Here is a 7,840-nt window from a genome sequence, read left to right as displayed (position 1 = left end):
TTGTGTGAGTTCCCTATAAATTTTGGAGATTAGGCCCTTATCAGATATGACATTGGCAAATATGTTTTCCCACACAGTGGGTTTTCTCGTTGTTTTGTTGATGGTTTCTTTTGCTGTGCAGAAGCTTTTTATTTTGATGTAGTCCCATTTGTTCATTTTCTCTTTAGTTTCAAGTGTCTTAGGAGCTGTATCAGTGAAGTGGATTCTGCTCTTAACTCGTGTGAAAAAGTTAACTCTATCACTACAGAATTTACCAGTCCTTCACTCCACAGTTCTTTGGCAGAGTTGCCTCCATCTTTCATTTTAGTCAACATTCACTCATTCATTTTACAGAGGGCACTTACATATTGTCTTGTATCATCACCTAAAATTGATGTGTCTTTTTGTTTCTGTTTAATTGCAAAGAACAGAAACCCACTCAAGCTAAAGGGAGGAGTATTGAAAAGATGTCTCAGGATGTCTTTTCTCATCAAGCCACACATCACCAGAGCAAGGACTCTTCCGGTCATGGCTGAGTGGGGGGAGAGGTGAGGGCTACACATCCCTCTTTGAGCTGGTAGATGTAGAGACCAGGACCAGCAGGATCTCGGTTCCTTTGCAAAATCCTTAAAGATAAAGACTTGATGAGGTTTGACCCTATTTGTGTCCCCCCCTCCCGCCCCCCATGTTCGTACAAAGTAAGGGCTCAGTAAAGTATCATTCACAATACAGAAATGATTTTGACCTACTGTTATAAAGGAATTATAGATACTTTTGGTCTGTATATTTAAAGGAACTTTTAAGAGAGACTTATTTTTAAGAGCTTTGCCTACTTGCATTAATAATGATTAAAAATTGAATCAAATTAGAGCTACCAGGCTACAGCCTGCATACCAATGGTTGGGAGGAGAATGGTCTCTATGAGGCTCATCGTGCTAACAAAATGAATTGTTATTGACAGTCAGTTTTTCAACTTCAATTAGCCAGCTTCTTCTAAAGCAACAAAACAAAAACACTCTCTTGGTGACATAAAGCAAGCAGTATTAGAACTTTGCACCCAACCTGGTCACCCCACAATCTCAAGGAGCAGACTGTGCTGTTAGGGTTTGACACCAGTGAGTAACAGTTGCCTACAACGGGCTAACATATCTTCCTACTTAACTTGTGACCATAAGTGCCTCTGTGACAGACATCTGGTTTACCTCACTTCTTTGGAGTATCACCCACCTGATAGAAGATCTTTTTTTTAAAAAAATATATTTTTATTGATTTCAGAGAGGAAGGGAGAGGGAGAGAGAGAAACAGCAATGATGAGAGAGAATCATTGATCCATTGCCTCCTGCACGCCCCCTACTGGGGTGCGAGATGGCAACCCGGGCTTGTGCCTTTGACTGGGAATCAAACCTGGGACCCTTCAGTCTGCAGGCCAGGATGCTGTATCCACCGAGCCAAACCTGCCAGTACTAGAAGATCTTCTTTAACACTTGGAATGCTTGATCATCATGGATAGTATTATTATGAAAGAGGGAATGTGCTCTATTGCTTGGAGAAAATGGCCAGGAATACATTAACATTAAAATGTTCTCAGCTTGACAAATAGTGAATGGAGCTAAGATAAATGTCCCCAAACAAAGTATTTAGTGTGACATTCTTTTGCAGTTGTATTGCTCTGGGGTAGGTTTGCAAATTGCTTCTTTACAGGTTAATATGAGATTAAAAGTGGTTGGAGAGCATTGGATAGAGCGCTGTACTTTGTTGAGAGAATTTGCCCCTTTGTTGCCTGAGACATAAGGATTACTGTCATTTCATGTGGTACCAGCTAATTCAATCATGCAGGTAGAAAGCCATTTTTAACTGTGGTAAGTATCTGTTGATCCATTACTGCTCCACACGGATGCTTCAGAATACATCTATTCACATGTGGGGGTAGATAAAATAGCATTGGAAACACTGAACATCAGTGACTTAGGTATACAATTGTTTTTATTAAATCTACTTAAATATTGAGTGCTTACTGTTTGCCAGGCATAATTCTGCACAATTCTAACTAAAATACCTGACTTGCTGTAACTTAACATGTGAACTTAACTCATAATTAATTTGATTTTCTGCTTTTTAGGCAATGGCAAAGGTAAAAGAGCAGAGAATAAAAGAAATGAATCTGATATTTTTCTCTCTCAATTCTTGATTCCCTTGCCATATATGCCCACATTACTTGATTCGAATTCAGTTGAGTACTTAAAAATATGCTGATTTTTACAGAGAGGAAGGGAGGGAGGGTGGTGCGAACTGATGTTCATTGCCCCACCAGCTTCTGGCTCTATGGAGTTCCTAAGAGCCCAGAAGTGGTGCGGGGGTTCCAGAGAGAGATTTTTTGTCCTATTTATTTATGCATTCATTAGTTGATTCTTGTATGTGCCCTGACTGAGGATTGAACCTTCAGGGGATTAAACCTGAAACCTTGGTGTATTGGGACGATACTCTAACCCAGCGGTTCTCAACCTGTGGGTCGCGACCCCTTTGGCGGTCGAACGACCCTTTCACAGGGGCCGCCTAAGACCATCCTGCATATCAGATATTTACATTACGATTCATAACAGTAGCAACATCACAGTTATGAAGTAGCAACGAAAATAACTTTATGGTTGGGTCACAACATGAGGAACTGTATTTAAAGGGCCAGAAGGCCACTGCAACCGAACTGCCAGGCCAGGGCTTCTGAAAACATTTTCAAGTGAGAGGAGTTTGGGTTCAAATGTGAGCGCTGCCACAATGACCTTGAGTGAATATGGTCTGACTGAACCTTTGTTTCTTCATCTGTAAAATGGGAGACAGTCAACCTCGTTGAGTTATTTAAGAGTGAGATCATCATATAAAGCGTTGCCTTATACATCACAAGTGCTACATAAATGGAAATGTGATTGAAGTCCATTTTATTCAGCGTCTACCATCCAGTCATTGTGCTGGAAATCTCAGGACAAGCAGTCTTGGTCCGGAAGAAGCTCTTAAACTAGCCATGGAGATAAATAACCACATCCAAATAACTACAGCCTTTGGCATTTATGAGGAATTTCTTTTGTGTCATTGTCATGAGAGCCTTTGTAAAGGTTTGTTTAAATGGCCCAGAGTTGGAAATGATAGGCTCTCTCAGGAGGAAGCCAGAGAGAGCTGGTTCTGAGACAGCCCACAGCCAAAGGACACCACCCTTTTGCTCCTATGGCTTCACTCCTCCCCAGCAAAACAAGGACCTCCTGCAAGGGACCTCCCTTTCCTAGGGTCTGGACTCAGTTTATGCAGGACTAAGAGGATATCTGGGTGGAGAGACTTTACATTTTATTTTATTTTATTTTATTTATTTTAAAGTACTTGGACATTTTAATGAACTCCCCTCCATGTAGCTTCAAGCTACCAGGACACCGGCCCCACCAACACCCTTAATCTTCTCCTCGGCTCTTCTGCTGGAGAACTTGGCCTTCACAATGACAGGCTGCTTTGGGAGCTTTCCCTTCCCCAGAACTCTGTAGTAGCCCGATCGCACCACATCAATGATGGGAGCAACTCCACTCTTGCTTTTGGCAACATTCACCCGTGTCTGCTCACTGACCAGGGTCCACAGTTTATCAAGGTTGACAGTTGGGCAGAAGCTCTGGCTCCTCTTCAAGTGGTAATGCCTCATACCAGCTTTCCCAAAGTCACCTGGGTGATATTTGTCGAAGTTGATCCTGTGATGATGCAGGCCGCCAGCATTACCTCGGCGCCCCCTCCCAGGTGCTTCCTGTGCTTGCGGATGCCACCATGGCCGTGGCTCACGTGGCCCCAAAGTTTTCGGGTCTCCCTCAGTCTGGATGGCATGTCGGTGGCCGAGTTGCAAGAGCGAGACTTTACATTTTAAAACCAGAACAATCCCAGAAGACCCAGGGTAGTTTGCTCACTCTACATAGGGGTCCTGTCCTTGTCCTGTGGTTGCTCGGAATCCTGAGTCAGGCTTTGTGGATGTTATACATCGTTAGACATAACAGCCACCCTCCGAGAAGTGGCAGGAGAGAACGGGCAGGATAGACAGGTGGAGGCAGTGTGGCTTTGTCAGTCCCCTAATTTATGAATCTGCTTTTTGGAATGGGATTATTATTATTTTGAGGAAGATAGCTGTTTAATAAAGGCAAGAGAGCTAGACAATACAATTTAAATGCAAACTTAATGGGATCTTTAAGAAATTACACACTTCAACAGTGGTATTTGTTGTGCTTGGTAGGGTTGTGTGGCACAGGACTTGGTACACTGCAGGCACTTGTTGAAGGAATGGTGTAATCAATTCTTCAGAAATAACTTGGAGAGCGGGGTTTTAGTTCCGCCTGGTTTGCTGCTTGTAGGATTTCAGTCTGGGCCCTTTGGGAGCTAATTTGAAAATGCATGAACCTAGATCTGCTCTGGGTTCCTCGGTGCACTGATGTCCGGAGTGTATTTATGTGTGAGCCTGTGCTCTTCTTGACTATTTTTTTTTTCTCTTCTTGGTGGAACCACAGGATGCTAGCAGACAAGTTGCCTTTTCCTTTTGCAGCTAGGATGCTTCTGGAATGTGCCCATGTTATGAACATGAGCATAGTGTGGACTGTGATGGGGGTGCTTGTGAGCACAGTGCCCAGAGCTTTCCTCCCAGAGAGACGGGAGAGATTTCTTAGTGAGTCTGTTCATGCCATGAGGGGCTGGGAAGGGAACCAGGCCTGTGCCGTATTACTGAGTGATGTCTGAAGCCCTGACTCCAATTTGCTGGTATTCCTTCTCTCTGAATCTCTAACTCGTGAGATTGATGGTGTGTGGGTTGTTTTGAACTAATGACAATTTTAGCTTCAGGCTCAAAAAAACTTCTGCCCTCCCCTTTTACTACCGAGAACACTTGAATTAGGACCTTGGCCATAGTAAGAGATTATTTTTTGACCCACCTATGTGGCAGGCAACTTTTATTTACTAAACATCTGCTCTGATCATCCTGCCATGAGCTTTTGAAGCCTCCCCAAAGTGCATGACCTCATTCCTAGCTCAAGATGTCTTACAGACCTTTCTGCCTCTTTCTGCCTCTGAACCTCTCATGGGTGGGGGGTGGGGGAGTGTCTCTGACTTTCTGTTTTTGGTTATTTCCTCTTGCTAATCTTGTCTCATGTCTATTTGATTATTAGACCATCCAGAAGAACCTGGAGGGCAGAGAAACGTTTATTCCACCCCCTCAATGGCAACAGATTTTAAAACCCTTAGATAAGCCACCATTTTTCTAGTGTTTAGCTGATGTCTCAAACAATAACCCTTTGTGTTGTTTCTTCTTTCGAAGTGTAACTGGTTATCTGGAGGTGTTAGGTTGGTGCGGGCTGGACCTGCAGCCTATTGCCAGCAACAGTCATGAGCTGGCTGGTCGCCAGTTCTGTGAATCCCATCCACAGAGCACCTGAAGGCAATTGCTAGACATCTGCGTCACCCCTTCCGTCAGGTTTCCCTGTAATCGTTATGTCTGCCAAATGAACATATTCATTTATGTCCCCAATAAGCCAGAGTTCTTCATGGTCTATTACTTCGTCTAAGAAAAAGGGGAATCTTTTAGGCAAACAGAATTCATTTATAAATTACCTTTATTTCTGTACACAAAATGAAAAACATCAATTCAAAGAATTAGTGTTTCTTTGCAGTCAGTAGCTCACTTATTTTTTCCAACATTGGAATCAGGTCTATCAGAAATTAATCCTTCACACACCTTGGATTTATGACAAAATAACATATAAAGCATTTGAGAATTGCATCCCTTGGTGGTCATACTTCCCAATAAGAAGCTCATTTACAGAAAAATGTCTTCACTAAGAAGTTAAAAAGAACATGTCGGGTTTTACCCCAGACTTATTTCACCTTATTTGTGGAACCTGTAGATGCAGCAAACCCTCTCTTTAGCAAGCTCCTTAGAATAACTTTCAGAATTCCTTGTAAATTAGAAGGGCTGTAACAGTCAGTTGTGAAGTCTAAGTAGGATTCAGCCTGGTTCTAGTTGCTTCAGCTTTCATCTAATTCCTTACCTCTGACTTATTGCAAAGGGCAGGACCATTAGATTCTGTTACTGCTTTTGGTACAGGTGAATGGGGTTTCACTCAGACTAAAATCTTAGAAATAAATGACTGGTGGACTGCAATCTGGAATTCTTGTCCCACCATAGGAGGAAGCGATTCTGAACATGCTGGCTCCCCTCTTGGTTCTGCAGTCCACTTCCCTCATTTTAACTTCTCCTTTGAGATTCTGACTTGTAAAGAAACAAATTTCTTCCTTTTATGAGGCTTTTTAGTAGTAGGTGACTGGTGTGTTCAATATAATCTATAGTACTTAACAGCTCAATACACTTTGTTTTCCCAAAGCTGATCACAGTTAAAATAAGACAAGTAGAAAGAGAGTGAGAGAGAGACAACAGTTTGAGGGAGGAAGAGTAAGTAAGGAGACTAAGAAGGGTAAATATTTGTGTAGGAATATGGCAATTTTAAAATTCAATTTTAGCTTCAAAATCAAGAAAAACTGTTATTTTACACTGTGTTGTTGGCTTTGGAATTAAAAACATCTTGCCCAAAGCAAATTGCAATTGTTCTTAATGTTCTACAAAATGACATGGAAGTTGATCAGATATTTTCTTTCCCAAACTATGTTAGATTCCACAATTTATAATAATTTTGGGGTTGGGGGACCTAACTGTAGTACAAGGATAATAGTATTTAGATATTATATGCTTTAAGTATAGTGCTAAGTACTTTAGCCTGTTATCTATCTGGGAGGTAGCTGAGCCTAGAAACTTAGGTGAGTTTATGCCAGAGCCGGGATATGCCAGAGTCCAGGCAGTCCATGCTCTTAACCTCATCTTGGGACCCACATTCACCACTGAGATTAAGAATTGGAAGAGGTAAAAACTTAAACAGGTTCAATGCAACATAATTTAAGAGGTTTGACTTCTAAACTGTCCTGTCTTTGGGGAGATGGATGGTTTTGGTGAACCACCGAATCGATGTGATGTGATTTTGAGGCCATGTTGTTTGAAAGAGTTGGTGATGGAATATTTTTGGGGGAATTTGCAGTGAGATTTCTGGTTATTACCTGAGGTTTGCCCTGTGCTAACAAGTGTCTGCAAAGTGTGGTGGTGTGAAATGTTTCTGGAGGGACCACTCTACAGAATGTAGGTGTGAGAGATTCGATCAGCTGCTAGGAGCTGAAAACATTCGTGAATACAACATTAAAACATGTTTCAACAAAAATCCCCTCCTATCCCAGTTACTATTTTCTCCCATATCAGAAAGTGGAATAAACCATATCCTTTCATATTGTCTTTGCTTTGTTCATGCAGTTCCCTTTCCCTGGGTCACACCCTCACAATACCCCCTCCACCCCAAATACACACACACACACACACACACACACACACAAATCACAACCCCCACAACATCTTCATGGAAGTTGTAACTATATTCATCAAGATTTCCCTCTCATTTCACTTGCCCTATGGGTGCTCTCCCAACCCTCTCAGACAGAATTAACTTTCCTTCCATTTGTTCTTTTTAATCCCACTTATGCCTGTGTATGATAATTCTAAATACGGTTGCGCCCCTGCTCCATTGTGAATTCTTTGTCCTTAGGGACCTTGTTTTGTTTAGGAGTTTGGATGAATGAACAGAAGCAAATGAATAAACAAACTATTGATAATGTGGATTTGTTGGGATTAATTTGAGTGTATGTTAGTGGAAAATAGTGGTAGACCTGAGCATTGTTGTGCGATTGTGGCAACTGGCTAGATGCTTACCATATTTCAACATTATTGACATCTGGGGCCAGATAATTTTTGTTGTAGGGA

At 41.9% G+C, this 7,840-nt stretch overlaps 1 protein-coding gene and 1 pseudogene across 1 annotated transcript in view; one reads left to right on the top strand and one right to left on the bottom strand.

Moving 5' to 3' along the window:
- The window catches only part of RNF152 (ring finger protein 152), a 74,196-nt gene that overhangs the window by 6,068 nt on the left and 60,288 nt on the right, over positions 1-7,840 (top strand). The gene's annotated exons all lie outside the window — the stretch shown is intronic.
- On the bottom strand, positions 3,339-3,868 carry LOC102760413 (annotated as a pseudogene).

The sequence above is a fragment of the Myotis davidii genome, unplaced genomic scaffold, assembly GCF_000327345.1.
Source record: "Myotis davidii unplaced genomic scaffold, ASM32734v1 scaffold11, whole genome shotgun sequence".
Classification (NCBI taxonomy): Eukaryota; Metazoa; Chordata; class Mammalia; order Chiroptera; family Vespertilionidae; genus Myotis; species Myotis davidii.
Note: the sequence above shows the minus strand (reverse complement) of the source record. Positions and strands in the feature narration are given on the sequence as shown.